Raw genomic sequence first — 14,725 nt, 5'->3', positions numbered from 1 at the left:
CATGGTGTGACTGTTTAGATAATAGAACTACCGTGTCTTAGCGCCACTGTAGGAAACAGTTTTCACTGTTCCACTGTTTTTCCACACTGACTACACAATCTGCTTTTGTCTGGCATATCTCTGAGGCAATCCAAAGTACATTTTGACCCTGTTGTTTCGTAGCTAATTACAGTATGGATCCTAGTAGAAAGACATATAAAAATCAGAAAAAATGGTTCTCACACTCTCTACTTATTCATAATGCTGGTCTCTTATCTGGAGGGTGCCTATTTGTCTTTCCACTATGATCACATAAGGGAATTAATATTTTTTTAGACATTATTGTGGATAACATCATGTATACCTTCCAGGATATCCAATTATATTCTAATATATCAAATAACATATTTTTTATGTAATGCATGAATATAGGGCTCTCTGGGACACAGAACTTCTAGCACTGGATGCTGGACTGGACTTTGAAAATAGTGTACTTGAATTATTCTTTGTTATTGAGATCCTTGTAAATCTCTGAGAATCAGGGATCATGGTAAAGAGCCCTTTCTTTTGTAAAAGGCCTCATCCTATGGGACAATATTCAGAGTAATCACTATTCTGAATTTTGCAACAGAAAATCCTGGTCACTAGCTGATACATTTTAATTGTATTCATAGGTCTTACTTAAGTCCTCAGAGAATTGTAATGCATGTTACTGACTCTGTGTACACTTAAATGTACTCTGTGTTTCCAGCGATCCACATGCACATTTTGTCTGGGAATACAGAGATGTTTTAGAGTTTTGGGAAAGTGTACATTATGTGCAACACTGCCCATATAGTTAAAGCAGAGTACTCCTTGCAACCCTTTGGTATTACTGCCAAATTACGACTCCTCTGTTGGCTTAACAACAGAGCTGAAGAGGGTCTGTTGGCATTACTGCCGCCAAAATAATGATCGTGCATTTCTGACAGTTGTCTCAGTCTTTTCCCTGGCGCCAATGGGCACTTTTATTGATGTTGCATGAATGGAACTGTCTACTACTTGGGTCCTTGATACCGGGAAAGAAATTCTCTGGGAGACAAGGGTAGAAAATATAAAAGCATTTTACATCTACCATCCCCTAGTTTCTGAGGAAGACCTGAGAGTTCCCCAGGACAGGGCATCTGGGGTTTAGACAAAGGAGTTTGTTCTGGGTTGGGGAGATTATTAGCAGCATTTTGTTGTTGTTTCTAAAATAAATAATGTTGGTTGACAAAAAAATGCTGCACATCACTTTCTAAATAATGGATTAATCCTGGAAAATGCTGTGTAGTGTGCTCAGTTACATAGAAATATGAGCGTAACATTTCTGATAATAATGGTACAGTTGACTACTTCAGTATTTAAAGTAATGAAAATCCAGAACCATAAATGTGCATCAGATTTTCCTACTTTCTCTGTCATGGTCTCCCGTTGCTCATATTAGGCTTTTGTATACTTCTCTGTCCTTTGTCATGCCTTTCCCCAGTATTTCACTGTGCTTTATACCACTTGACTGTGCTTTTACCATGGTGTGTGACATTGCATTTTTAAAAGGTGAATTCTGAGAAAATTTATAAAAATTACAGCTATTATTTGTTTTTTAGAGAAATTACATGAACATAATCGAGGAATCCTAATGTCATGAAGGAAATAAAATTAAAAGCTTATTTAATCGAGGAATACTAATGTCATGAAGGAAATAAAATTAAAAGCTTATTTAGCTTTGACAGTGAAGCAATCTGAAAATGTATCGATAATTCCCCATTAGTCTACCCTGTAATCTACCCAATAGGAACTTCAATTTGACAGCAAAACCAACTAAGCAGAAGAGCCCCAGGAAGCACATTTGGCTTCATCTCAGTGATTTGTGCTACCCAGACTGGAGTCAATTACCGGTCCCCCGCACTGTTTTTCTTGTACTGCCTACAGGGCAAACTGGCCTTGAGTACTCTCTCACTGCTTAATGGAAGAGAAAGAGCGCAAATATATCCTTAAATTCAGAAAAAAAACTGAATTTAAGAATTAATGCTACTTGAAATTAGTAATAACTTGCAGTGTTAAAGAAATGTTGAACGGGTAAATAGTTCTATTTCCTTCTTTTATAAACAGCCTTAAGCTTTTACTAAAGATATTTCATTTGATTGTGTGTTTTAAATAACTTTCAGTATTTTTATGTTGAAAATTCCAAGTTTCACATTTTTGTTTCAGGAAAAAAAGTTTTAAAACACTGCTGTACAACTTTTTAGCTCTGGGAGCGGAGAGTACAGAAGCAGTCTCTCTTGTTATAGTGGAGTGTGTTAATACCCAGCTAATACTGAATTCTCCTACTATGTGAGCCCTGGTCTTTTGGCAAAGCAGAATTCTCTGCTATCTGGGTAGTAACAAAGTGGAGCTCTGAAACGGGGGGTGCCTGTGAGTGGCTTTTTTCAAATCATGGAATGGGCAGAACTACACTTTTTCACATTTGCATCTTCATCCATAGATCTTTAGACTATGAAATGGTTCTTGAAAGGGGAAAATTTTAAAGTAAAACAAATTAGAGAAATGCACTATTATGGTATCTATTTACAATTACGATAACTAAAAAAATGATTGCTGATGCATAAGTTGTTCTAAGGGCTCTAATGGGTATAGATGATTAGTTGAGAAGACAAAGGCAATATTGAGAGAGAAGGGAGGACTAAAACTTTGACTTTATCTAGAAACTTGAACTTAATGAAAAACTAAAGGAAACATGGTCTCATAGGACATCTCTGCAGACATCTCTGTGAAAGAATATGTATTTATTCTAAAATTGTTGTCAAAGTGTTGTATAGGTATTTGGGTTGTCCTTGGGAAAATACTCATATACTGTATATATTCTTTCATTAAGTAAAAGTTACATAATGTTTACTAACGATTACAAATACTTTTGTTCAGTATGTTATATATCTGTATTAATTGTTCAGCTGGGTAGCTGCGTCAGCATGCGTAGTCTGCAAAGGAACAAGTAAAAGGTTTATTCCACGCTGAAAAGAAAAGAGTGGAGCCTTCTTCAGGTGTGAGAAAGACACGGCAGACAGCAAAGATTAAATAGCACAGAAGAACAAAAGATGGGAAAAGGGAGGAGGCAGGAGAGGGCAGAGAGCTCACTCAGAAAGTGCAAGTGGAGAGGTTTGAAGAAAGGTGTGAAGTCAAAACCAGCATGAGAATAGAGAAGATTACATGAAAATAATTCGGTCATTGAGAGAAGGGGGAAGGTGTGAACCTAGTTTTGGGATGAGTTTAGTTTCTGTAGTCTTTCTGCTATGGGAGTTGAGAATCCCTTCTTTTGGGAACAGAGACAGAGAGATCAGTGTGATCATGGCCGTCTGAGGTGAAATGAGAATCTATGGGCTTGGAGAAATCTTTAATCTTCACAGCCCTAACATATTCTCTGAAGCGGTCTCCTAGTCACCTTCCGGTTTCCCCAATGTAGATCACTGGGATTTATTGCAGGAGATACAGTAAATGAGGTTACTGGAGGTACAGGATGTCGTCTGGGTGATCCAGAATTGACCTGAGGGGCCCTGAATGAGTGTGTTATTAGTTCTGTTGCAGGGGAAGGTGCCTGGTGGGGATGAATGGTGATTGATTGGTGATGATTGGTGAGTATTTGTATTAATGTATGGTTTACAGGGTTCTTCAAAACTGTCTTGCTATTTATTGTTGCTTTCAACTATCCAATTAAAACTTATCTGGTATAACAGAATGAATGAAACAGTATAACAGCTCTGCACATCCATTCAGCCAGTCATTCTTTTACACAATTCATTTGTTCCAAGTGACCTTGGAGTTCAATGGGATGTGCAATGCAGTGTGCTCATTACAAGTGTGCAGAAGCAATTAGTTTGCCAATGGTTAAGTAGCTGGCCTTGTAAAAATTGCAAAGCGCTAATTGATCATGCAGCGTTAAAGCTAGGCTGCAGAGCAGAAAAAAGCTAATGTTTGTTTTTCATGCAAATACATTTAAACAACACGTACTAACATAGTGAAGAAACATGCTTCACTCAGAGCAGCTACAGTACATTCTACAAATTACATTACCGTATGTCTACGGAGGATTACTTTAGTATAATCCTTGTGAACCTTTGCTACTTCCAAGAATGCATCTTATTTCCCAATAAGAGAAATGTTCCCTGAGATTTTCAGTATATTAATTTAATGTACTTTAAAATAGACACATACTGTATAATATTACTCTTGAAAACAAAAATGTCATAGTTTGAGTTGAGCTTTAGTGAAAACGAATTAATATAGGCATATAAAATTTCAGTAAATAAAATAATCTCTTAACCACTTTACCATAATAAAATGAATACACTTTCTATAAGTCCTTCATTACTGTTACTTTATCAACACAAGAAAGTATCACAGGTGTAATAGACTTGATAGAATACTTACTCTAAGAAATTTGAATTCTTGAAACTAAAGTACAGAAAATTATAGCAATTCACTAAATAAGCAGCATTTCATGTTTGTGGATTTTACTTATAAAATATTTTTTAAATAGTACAATAACAACTTCTTCATTTTGCTAGATGCACTTTTAATTTAATTTATAACATTTAAAGTGAATAGTAAAAGTGTACGGAACAGCAAAAGACAGCCCACAATTACTTATATTATTGTTGTCATTGTAGAGCTATATGGTGAAAAAGTCTAAAGTAACCTACATTTTAAGAGTAAAAGCCTTGTTTCTGGTTTTTAATGAGAACACAAATAAGAAGGAATGAGCATTAAGGGGAACAATACTAGTTCCATCTAGCATTCCATCAAAATATATACAGAAATTAATACTTGAAATCAAGGTTGTTTAAATTGAATATGTATATTCTAGGTGAGCGGGTTTCATTTCATTCATGAAAAAAAAAACTTAACCTTAACTAGCCTTTATGTGCTTAGAAATACTAGCCTTTAAGTATGGGCTGCTATTTTGTTGTCTCTCACTTCAAAGCTGCAATTTAATTGATTTCTTTAAAAGCCTCTTACTGCTGTTACAACAGTCTTATACTGTACAATAAATTTGTACAACTCAAGTGTCCTTCAACAGAGCATCCGTTTCATCCTTTTATGCCTTTTAAGTCAAAGGAATGATTTTCCCCACTGAAAACCGAGGGACCTCCTTTTCACAAATTTACTTTAATAAACCTTTCCTTTCTCAGAAATAAAAGAAATTCTTCCTGATGTAGTTTCAACTGGAATCTATAGGGATTCTCCAGACAATGGAAAGGCAAAGGAAGAGGTATTTAAATTAATATCTCTCAGATGTTTACCAAGGAAATAGTTAACAATATGCCAAAGGCTGCAGAAGGACAATTTTTTTATATATTAAATAGTATTAACACAGAAGAAGCAGAAGTGTTACAGGTACCGGAAGCATTTAACATAAACAAATCTTCAGAGTCTGGTATTCTAACAGTTGTATTTAAGGAAACACGATATTTTATTCACAGTGCATTAACACATCTCTACTGACAGTTACTCAAGACAGAGGCAATACCCAGGAATATGAAAATTACTAATTTAGTGCCTGTTCATAAGTGAGTAAGAAGCCCGAACCAAGCAATTATAGACCAATAAGTCTTACTTCTATTACATCTAAGGTTATGGTAATAACCTGAATTACATAATAACTGAACTAAATTACAGTTTTGTCATTTTAGAAATAAGATCCCAGTGATTGCTTTTCTCTGTATTGATTTCAGAGGAACAATATCTGGCTTTAAATGTTCTGGCCAAAATTGTACATTGTCTAAATGAGGTCTTATATCTGCTGTAGACATATTTGCAAATTTTCTAAAGTTCTTAAAAGAATAGACAATTCTTCAGACCTAAAACCAGAGAAAAAAAATCATCCTTCAGCACAGTATTGACCCAAAGAGCAAGGCAAAAGTTACACTGGAGGGGCTCAAGAGCAGGAAAGTGAATGTTCTTGAAAAGGGCTCATCTAGGTTCTGACTTAAATCAACTGTGGATAGACTTATAATGCTGTCCACAAGCAACCCTAAAGCAAACAGAAAGCTTGAGGAGATCTATCAGGAACAATGGTACAAATTGCACCAGTTGGTAGAGTCTTACCCTAAAAGATTTGTGGCTGCAATTGCTGCCAATGATGCTTCTGCCAATTTCCAAGTTAACAGATCTGAATATTTATACATTCAACATATTTCATTTTCTTTCTCTTTAGTTTTTGCTGACATTTACTGTGATGTATCTTACACTTAGAAGTTTTTATTTTGAGCATTTTCAATAAAATACAAAGTTTAAAAAGTGTAGTTTTACAAAATGAGATGCAATAGGAAAATACTTTTAGTTTTTTAAAAGTATTTACTGTACTGCAAATTAAGTGGTGAACTCTGTGGCTCCTGAAAAGGAAATCGTGTGTGACAAGAGCTTAGAAATCAAGCCTAAAGTTAAATACATCTGATAGATTACAGACCAATTGCAAGTTAAACCCAGTTCAATGAGTAAGACTGTTACTATGCGTCTTTCAGGACCCTATGCAGAGAGTAGAATCAGGAAGGGAGTGAAACAGACACGGGGTGGAGATGACGAGGAACTGGGCAGGTTGACGAACAGGGGGGCATGAGCACTGGTGCTCAGGGGGGCGTGGTCCAGGCGATCATGTCCGGGGGAAGTCCAAATGTAAAAAAAAACAGGAAATCCAGAAGAGACTACAACACGACAAAAGTAAAAAACCGGAGCATGATCCGGTGAAGGGTTGGGGAGATAAAAAAGGGGTAACAGGACCAGGCACTCCAAGTCCCGGACTCGACTGTGTCAGGACGCCGATAGGAGGCCTATGCCCCTCAGGCCGCGGGCGACTTGGTAGTAGGTGGGCCTCCGGGCATCCGTCTTCCATTGCAGAGCCCAGAACAGAGTGAGCATCTGGCATTTAAGGTGGGCTGGATAGGAGGCAGGTGTACAAAATCAACTTAAATGTGAAAGAGCCGGAGCGCCCTTAAAGGGGAGGGATTACAATCGTGACAAAGACTGAATGACTACTACAGAGCATATTGTAATTCAAAATCCTGAAAAACAATTATTCATGCTCCTGTAGTGTGCTTTCTGAAGGCACCAGTTCTGTAGGGTTTGGGCATTTACTGGGACAATTATTAATTGTAGCAGTAAATCACAAAATTGATTATTTTGATGGCTTTAGAATCCAACCATGGGATATAACTCAAACAACGCACACACACAGGTACTAATACACGAGGATATATTTATTAATACATAGAATATGCATATAAACCTAACAGATCTTATCGAGAGGGTTATCAGAATACAAAAGGTATATATTCAGTCAGTTACGAAGAGTTACATATATCAAGAGGACATACGTTCAGTATATCATTCATTAAGACCGTTTCGTAAATGCACTTGGTTATAACTTCTACATTGGATACTCAAAACAAGTACATAACTCTTAGGAATTAAATTGATATCAACTGGTTGGGATAACAATTGAATTCTTGAGCAGTAATGCAGTGAAGTTGAATACTCATCCAATCTCTGAGGATTCAGATCTCCTGCGGGCACAAAGAAACAGTTGCAGGCTGTTGCTGTCCAATCCGCCCGCTCTGGCTCGGTGCCAGGCTGTGCTGTGCGGCTTGCGACGGTGCGCTGCTGATGCTCACTGACCGGCTAGTTTGTGTTGACTTTAACTAGCAAAGTTTGAGCACAAGAGAAAAGATGACTATGGGTCCCAGGAGGTCAGGAAGGTTCGTTCCTGGTGAAGCTAGTTCTGAATAGTGATTCAGCTGTCCACAGTTCTGACCTGTTCACGAGGCCTGCTGCTGGTGCTAACCTCGGGTGGATCCTCTGGTTACTCTCTGGCAACCTCCGCTCTAGACTCTTAGAACAAAGGAAAGTTCTGGCACTCGGACACACTGGCCGTTCCGTGGTTGTCCGGGCTGAGTCTCAGGATGGTCAGGAGGCACACTGCGAGAATGTCCTGCCCTTGGGAGCCTTCTGCTCCTGGGCCGTCCTGCCCTGGAATTCTCCTTTGAATTCCCTTTAGAAAAGTCCACAGAATCCTCCACTGAATCTCACTGAATCTCTCAGGCTCTCTGTGTTGCCTGTTTTTACCTGGAGGAACTTCAGCTCATTGATTGGCTGAAAGTTCCATGGGCATCAGAGTCCCACGTGTGTTACTCGGCCCTACCAGTCCCTGATTGGTTGATCAAGGTGAGATATGAATCACTTACTCCTGACACTTAGGAATGCAGTCCAGATGTCCATCTGGCACTCCCTAGACAGATAGGCGCCAATGGATGACCATTGATCATGATAGCCAGGCTTAGCTAAGTGAATCCCCGTCTGGGAGCTTGTTCCTTATCAAAAGAAAACATCTTAAATCAGCCTGTATGAATACTTTCTCTGTGGCTGCACCACAGAGATGGAGGGTGAGATGGGGCCTCCTTTAGGACAGCATACCAACGCTTAATTCTGTCTTATTAACAAGCATTGCCGCTACACTCCTGTATCTATAAACAGGAAATGAATAATTAATATATATATTTGTACAAAGTCAGCATTATTCAGACCTCCAAATTAAGTAAAACAATCTATTTTGCTGTTATCTTTACAGTATGAAGTGTTCATCATTTAACATTTGTTAATTTTTGCACAGCCACCTCTCAGAAATTATTTTTGAAAAAATGACACCTTAGTGTGTGATACATTTCTACCTTTTCAATGAATTTTAATTTAATAACACAATCTCATTCAATACTAAGATTCCATGGACATTAGTGGTGACATTTCTATTTTTAAAGATCTAAACTGAACTGTTGGTTATATTTCTTATGCTATTTTTATGGTGTGTGCTTATTATTTATTATTTTACAATACCCAAACGAAAAGTGTCTCAATGTCACTGAAAGTGCCAGTCTGGACACCAACATACTGTATACTGTACATCCTGCTTTGGTATCACTGTAGCTCATGTATGCAGTCACAATGCTTTTCTGCAGTGCTTTCTGTTAAGTCAGTCTAGAGCAATGAGTTACATTCATTTGGTAAGGTGAGTCATATACCATGAGCTATAGAAATACTGGGCGCAACCACAGTATTATTTCACAGTATCTATTTGTAGTGTTTTGTGTTTTACAACGACATGCCTCTCTAATTGGCAGGATGGTGATGCAGTATGGTTAGCATTGCTACCTCACAGTGTTGGGGCCCTGGGTTTAATTTGTTACCTGGGGTGCTAATCTAAAACAAAAAAAGGGAAAAATGATAATTTTATCCATAAGTGATTTAAAAAAGGCAGTCAATGGAAATTTAAATTGGCTTGAATTTATCTGTGCTGTCAAAATGTTCAATGTTTCACAATTTGTACCAATTTTTTCTGGCTAATTACTTTACTAGGTTAATGGACTAAGTAGAATAGAAACATAACTGTGTTTTGACCCTTACTCTTAAAGGAGAAATATTGGGAAATTTTATAAACTTTAGAAACAAGTCATAAGCTTGAACATGAAATAGAAATTTGATTTCCGTAAAGTTTCGCGTTCCGATTAGGTTTGGAGAATGGGTGTATGTGTGTATCAGTTGTTAAACTGCAGGATTGAAATTTGTGTTGTACAGCTCTAGTATAGTGATGAGGCCTGTAAACTCTTCTTGAAGATCTGTGAAACCATTCACGAGTGTGATAATTGAAAAAAAAAGCTTGCCTTATTTTTGTATTAAGTAGTTTTATTATTTTACAATAAAACAATCGACAAAATGTCAAAGGGATGCTTCATATCCAATGACGGGTCCTATTTGTATGAAATCAGTGATTTAAAAATAGCAAAAATAACTCCTACAACTCTTTGTAACAGCTACTTGTACAGATTAAGCATGTCAGATTTTCAGCTATACAAAGAAATATAAATTTCCTTAATTTAAAATGCTTATTTTTCTTTTCTTTGATAACATCATTACAATTACTTAATATAATTTTCAGAACTCTCCTTTTGAGATAATACAAACAACTAGGCATCGTTTCAGTAATAGTACTGTTTGTTGATTCAGCTGCAGAGATTCAGGTGGTCATTTTGCTACCACAGTTTTTGTGCAATGATATGTCCCTGTCAAACTAGATTTGTGACCTCTTCAAACAGGTGCACTTCATTTGGATAGAGCTAGAGAACCACAGAGAGTGCTGTGTATGAGACACTGATACTGTGACATCTGCAAGGACACCTGCTGTGTGTGTGAGCTACAGTATTGAGGCTCAAGCAAGATGAGAGTAGAATCCCTGGCCGGCTGACTGACCATAGCTGTCACAGTGGCGCGTGATCTGGACGTAAGAGCTTGTTTTCGGCATGTTTCAACCCCTCCCCCCTCCTTTGAGAGCAATTAAATGAAGAAAAATACGATGCATAGCATGGTAAATTAAAACAAAAACGAAGCATTAAAAACAGGCTATTTTGAAAAGATAAGGCTTAATAGAAAAAGCATTTAGAGAAGCAAAATATGTGCTGACATTTCAAAAGTCCATGTTTTGCAGTCTGTGGAAATTAAATGCCTCAGGTAACATTGGAAAAAAACAATATACTAATGTAAACAACTAAACAAAAATCACTTCTCTGTTCTTTTTCATTATAAAGGAAAACTAAAATCTAGTTTTAGGATGATGCTCATATAAAGCTCCTAGATGTTAGTGCTGTATTAAAAAAAACAGTTTAAATATGTTGAGTTCTTAAAATACATTGCTTATATAACAATTATCACATCAAACATAATTAGCCTTTTCTGTTTCACTGTAATGATAATGAAAATAAAGGAAGCAATCGCTTTGTGGTTTTAATGTGAATGTTCTAGTATTTATTTACAGAGTGACAAGAAATTGCATTTTGTATCTCCCTGAATAATGACTCTGTCAGCCCCCAAGCTGTAAATTAATGACTTGTGAAGGCAGATTCAGTCATTCAAATCAGTGTAATTGGCATTGTCCTATCGATGTGTTAGGTAACATTTCGCCTCTATTTTGCTGTTATCTTTACAGTATGAAATGCTCATCATTTAAAATTATTTGTTAATTTTTGCAAAGCCACCTCTCAGAAATTATTTTTGAAAAAATGACACCTTAGTGTGTGATACATTTCTACCTTTTCAGTGAATTTAAATTTAATAACATAATCTCATTCAATACTAAGATTCCATGGACATTAGTGGTGGCATTTCTATTTTTAAAGATCTAACCTGAACTGTTTGTTATATCTTTAGTGCTTTTTTTATGATGTGTGCTTAATATATTTTTTTTAACAATACCCAAACAAAAAGTGTATCGATGTCACTGAAAATGCCAGTCTGGACACCAACATACTGTATACTGTACATCCTGCTTTGGTATCACTGTAACTCATGTATGCAGTCACAATGCTTTTCTGCAGTGCTTTCTGTTATGTCAGTCTAGAGCAATGAGTTACATTCATTTGGTAAGGTGAGTCATATACCATGAATTATAGAAATACTGGGTGCAACCGCAGTATTATTTCACAGTATCTATTTGTAGTGTTTTGTGTTTTACAACGACATGCCTCTCTTATTGGCAGGATGGTGATGCAGTGTGGTTAGCATTGCTACCTCACAGTGTTGGGGCCCTGGGTTTAATTTGTTACCTGGGGCGCAGATGCAGCCATTCAAACCCGTACCGCACGCATCTACCCACAAACCACCGCGGCATACCGCGGTACGTGATTGACTGACCAAAATGACCGAGGGGGGCACTCGTGGTGCATTGGTTGGTAGTGAAAAGATTTGATAATTTAAACTCTTTACTGTGCACATTTTAATCCGTTTAGTATTGAATATTTATATGGAATTTGACCACTAAAGGGAAATGTTAGCAGCTGAGCATAAAAAGAAAAGGAGTATAATGCATCTGATAGTCATAAACGATATTAATTTAGGAACATAAACATATTATGTAAACTGTATATTGCTGGTATTGGTATTTTAAAGAAAAAATACACACCAGTATTCCATTTCTCCCTAAACATTTTAAGCATCAAAGTCTTACATGTGGTTATTTCTAAATGTTTTTACGTGCTCCTTCTGACCATATTACTGTACTTTTATATACTTTGTGAAAATTGATCGTTTTAACCTTTTCTGCGAATACACTCGTTATTGGATTAAACAAAAGCATACTTTTAGAATTGGATTAATAGGCAATATAATATGGATTTGCATATCTAAATAAATTAATAATGGTATAATAATATTCATATACTGTTGCACAAACAGTAGTATTAGACTTTCCATTGATATGTGTATGGCTGTTTCAGTGGTTGTCGTGACTTGCCTTGGTGCCGTGATAGCTTAAGTGACTGATTTATAACCCTGAGGTCGGGCGTTCAAACCCAGCTGTCGCCATGAGTTTTCTCTTAACAAATAACCATTTCTTTGAAAAACAAAAATAGCAAATATTATTGACATTATATTGACCTTTTTATATTTCTACATATCACAACATGTTCATACTGTACTGTATACATACATACTGTACTGTTCATACTGTATGTACACAATGGTGTAGAGCACAAATCCATGTGAGCCCGAAAGCCCTACATAAATGTTGTACAGTTCCTAAAATTCATGAGGAATGACAACGCCCCAAAATCGAAGCGTAACGAACTATTGTGGAGTGAATATTTGTCTTAACCCACTTGGCTGAGGGCTGAGCTCCTGGCCGTAGGACGAGGAGGCCAGGACCCCCAAAAGAACCAAGCGGGACCCCAAATCACCAATGCAGAATTTGGAAGAGCTTGGAGAGGGAAAGAAGGCGTGATCTGTGGCGCATAGGTTGAGCAGGGGTAGGGCAGTCGGAGTGCCTGTCTGCGTTCTGTATAGGTTTACTGTAGGGAAGGTTGCTTCTGTTGGCCTGGCAAGTCGCTTATTATGGATACACGTCGAGGTGTTGACGGAAGGGAATTCGAACGGACGCAGGGTCTAAGTGATGAGAAACGTGTAGGCTCTTCGTGGATGGGAAAGGAAAATCGCTGCTAATATTGGAATAGGTTAGTGGTGCCGGCGTTATCTGGATGGGTATGGGCCTGTTTGTGATTGTCCTCCAAAAGCAGCAGTGGAAATTGGAGACTCCTGCACTTGATTCGCACGGTGATCGGGAGGAGAAATGAAGGTAGACAGTAGCAACTTGGCCTTTTATAGCCGTTAACTTTGATGAAGGTTTCCTGGACGGATGGAGTGGCCGGCTCGAAGGAAGTGTGGAGGCTTGTAAACCTTATGGCAAGTGACACCTTGCTATCAGACAATAAATTGAGTATAAGGAGATGACTGCTGGGACTCATGGAATCTGGAACTGGATGGCGAGCATTGATGGCCTTATGACAGATCTATGTGTGCAATGTGGAGAGGAAAACAAAAACTCCCGTTGGGAGAAAATAAACCTCTGGGGGTCCCGGCCCAATGGATGCCCCCCTCCAGCCAGCTAGGCATTTTTTGGATAGCTCCAGACTCCAGCTATGGTACTGTAGCTCATGGAATTTACGTGAAGTGAGAGCGGTACTGGATCGGAGAAGTAACAGTGTGGAGTGGGAGAAATGATCCCGGTGTTGGATTGGGCGTCATGGGGCGATTGTTGAGTAGGCAGAGGTAGGAGGCTAGGCGGTCCCAGGGCCAAGAGGTGGTGGCGACAGATGGGGAGGATGAGAGGAAGAGAAATGGGTCTGGGGTCGGATCGGATGCCGGGGATAAAACGCGCGTGAGATGGGGGAATGAGGTGAGGGACTAACCTTTGCGCACGTTGAGGGCTGGATTCGTGGTGAGGCGGGGGCGATAATTGCAGAATGTGAACTTGAGCGAGGAGTTGAGTCTTGAGAGAGCTGGTCGGAGATGAGCGCTGCTGGTAGGAAGGCAGGCTGGTCGAGGAGTGTTGGGGAATCCTCTGTGCTGCCAAAGGTTCTTCATGGGAGCAGAAACTTTACGGGTCCGAAAGCGATCAAAACGCAAGAGAAAAGGCACGGGCCTGTGCAATGCGAAAGACACAATCAAATATGCGAAAGTCGCAAGCGAGGGAGAGAGATATCGCATTTGGTATTTATAGTGTTTGGTGGAGGAAGGAAGAAAAGAGTGATTGCTAATCACTGATGGCTGGGAATGATTGAGTGTGGTTGTTGTCATCCCTCCTGAACTTTAGTTAAATAAACTCCATTACATTGCTTATACAACAATTATCAAATCAAACATAATTAGATAGCCTTTTCTGTTTCACTGTAATGATAATGAAAATAAAGGAAGCAATCGCTTTGTGGTTTTAATGTGAATGTTCTAGTATTTATTTACAGAGTGACAAGAAATTGCATTTTGTATCTCCCTGAATAATGACTCTGTCAGCCCCCAAGCTGTAAATTAATGACTTGTGAAGGCAGATTCAGTCATTCAAATCAGTGTAATTGGCATTGTCCTATCGATGTTTTAGGTAACACTTCGCCTCATTGCACTTGTAGTTCAAAAAATGTAGCTTGTCAATGAATTGTTTCTCAAAATTAGAGTATGAGCTGGTAATGTTTTACATTTTAAATAAATAGTGAGTACTGAAATGGTGACAAGTTAATAAAGGTCACTGGAGAGTTTTATATCTAGGACTCTATAGGGAGGGAAAAAGACTTCTCTATCAGTTCCTTTGTGTATATTTGTAAAACCTGATATCTCATTAATGTTCTATTGACATAATAATACAGGGTCT

General features: G+C 38.1%; 1 protein-coding gene across 19 annotated transcripts in view; it reads left to right on the top strand.

Annotated features, from left to right (window-relative positions):
* nrcama (neuronal cell adhesion molecule a) overlaps window positions 1-14,725 on the top strand; it is a 122,037-nt gene that overhangs the window by 56,245 nt on the left and 51,067 nt on the right. The gene's annotated exons all lie outside the window — the stretch shown is intronic.

The sequence above is a fragment of the Lepisosteus oculatus genome, chromosome 7 (genome assembly GCF_040954835.1).
Source record: "Lepisosteus oculatus isolate fLepOcu1 chromosome 7, fLepOcu1.hap2, whole genome shotgun sequence".
NCBI classification, from domain to species: domain Eukaryota; kingdom Metazoa; phylum Chordata; class Actinopteri; order Semionotiformes; family Lepisosteidae; genus Lepisosteus; species Lepisosteus oculatus.
This window is presented reverse-complemented; position numbering and strand designations above follow the sequence as displayed.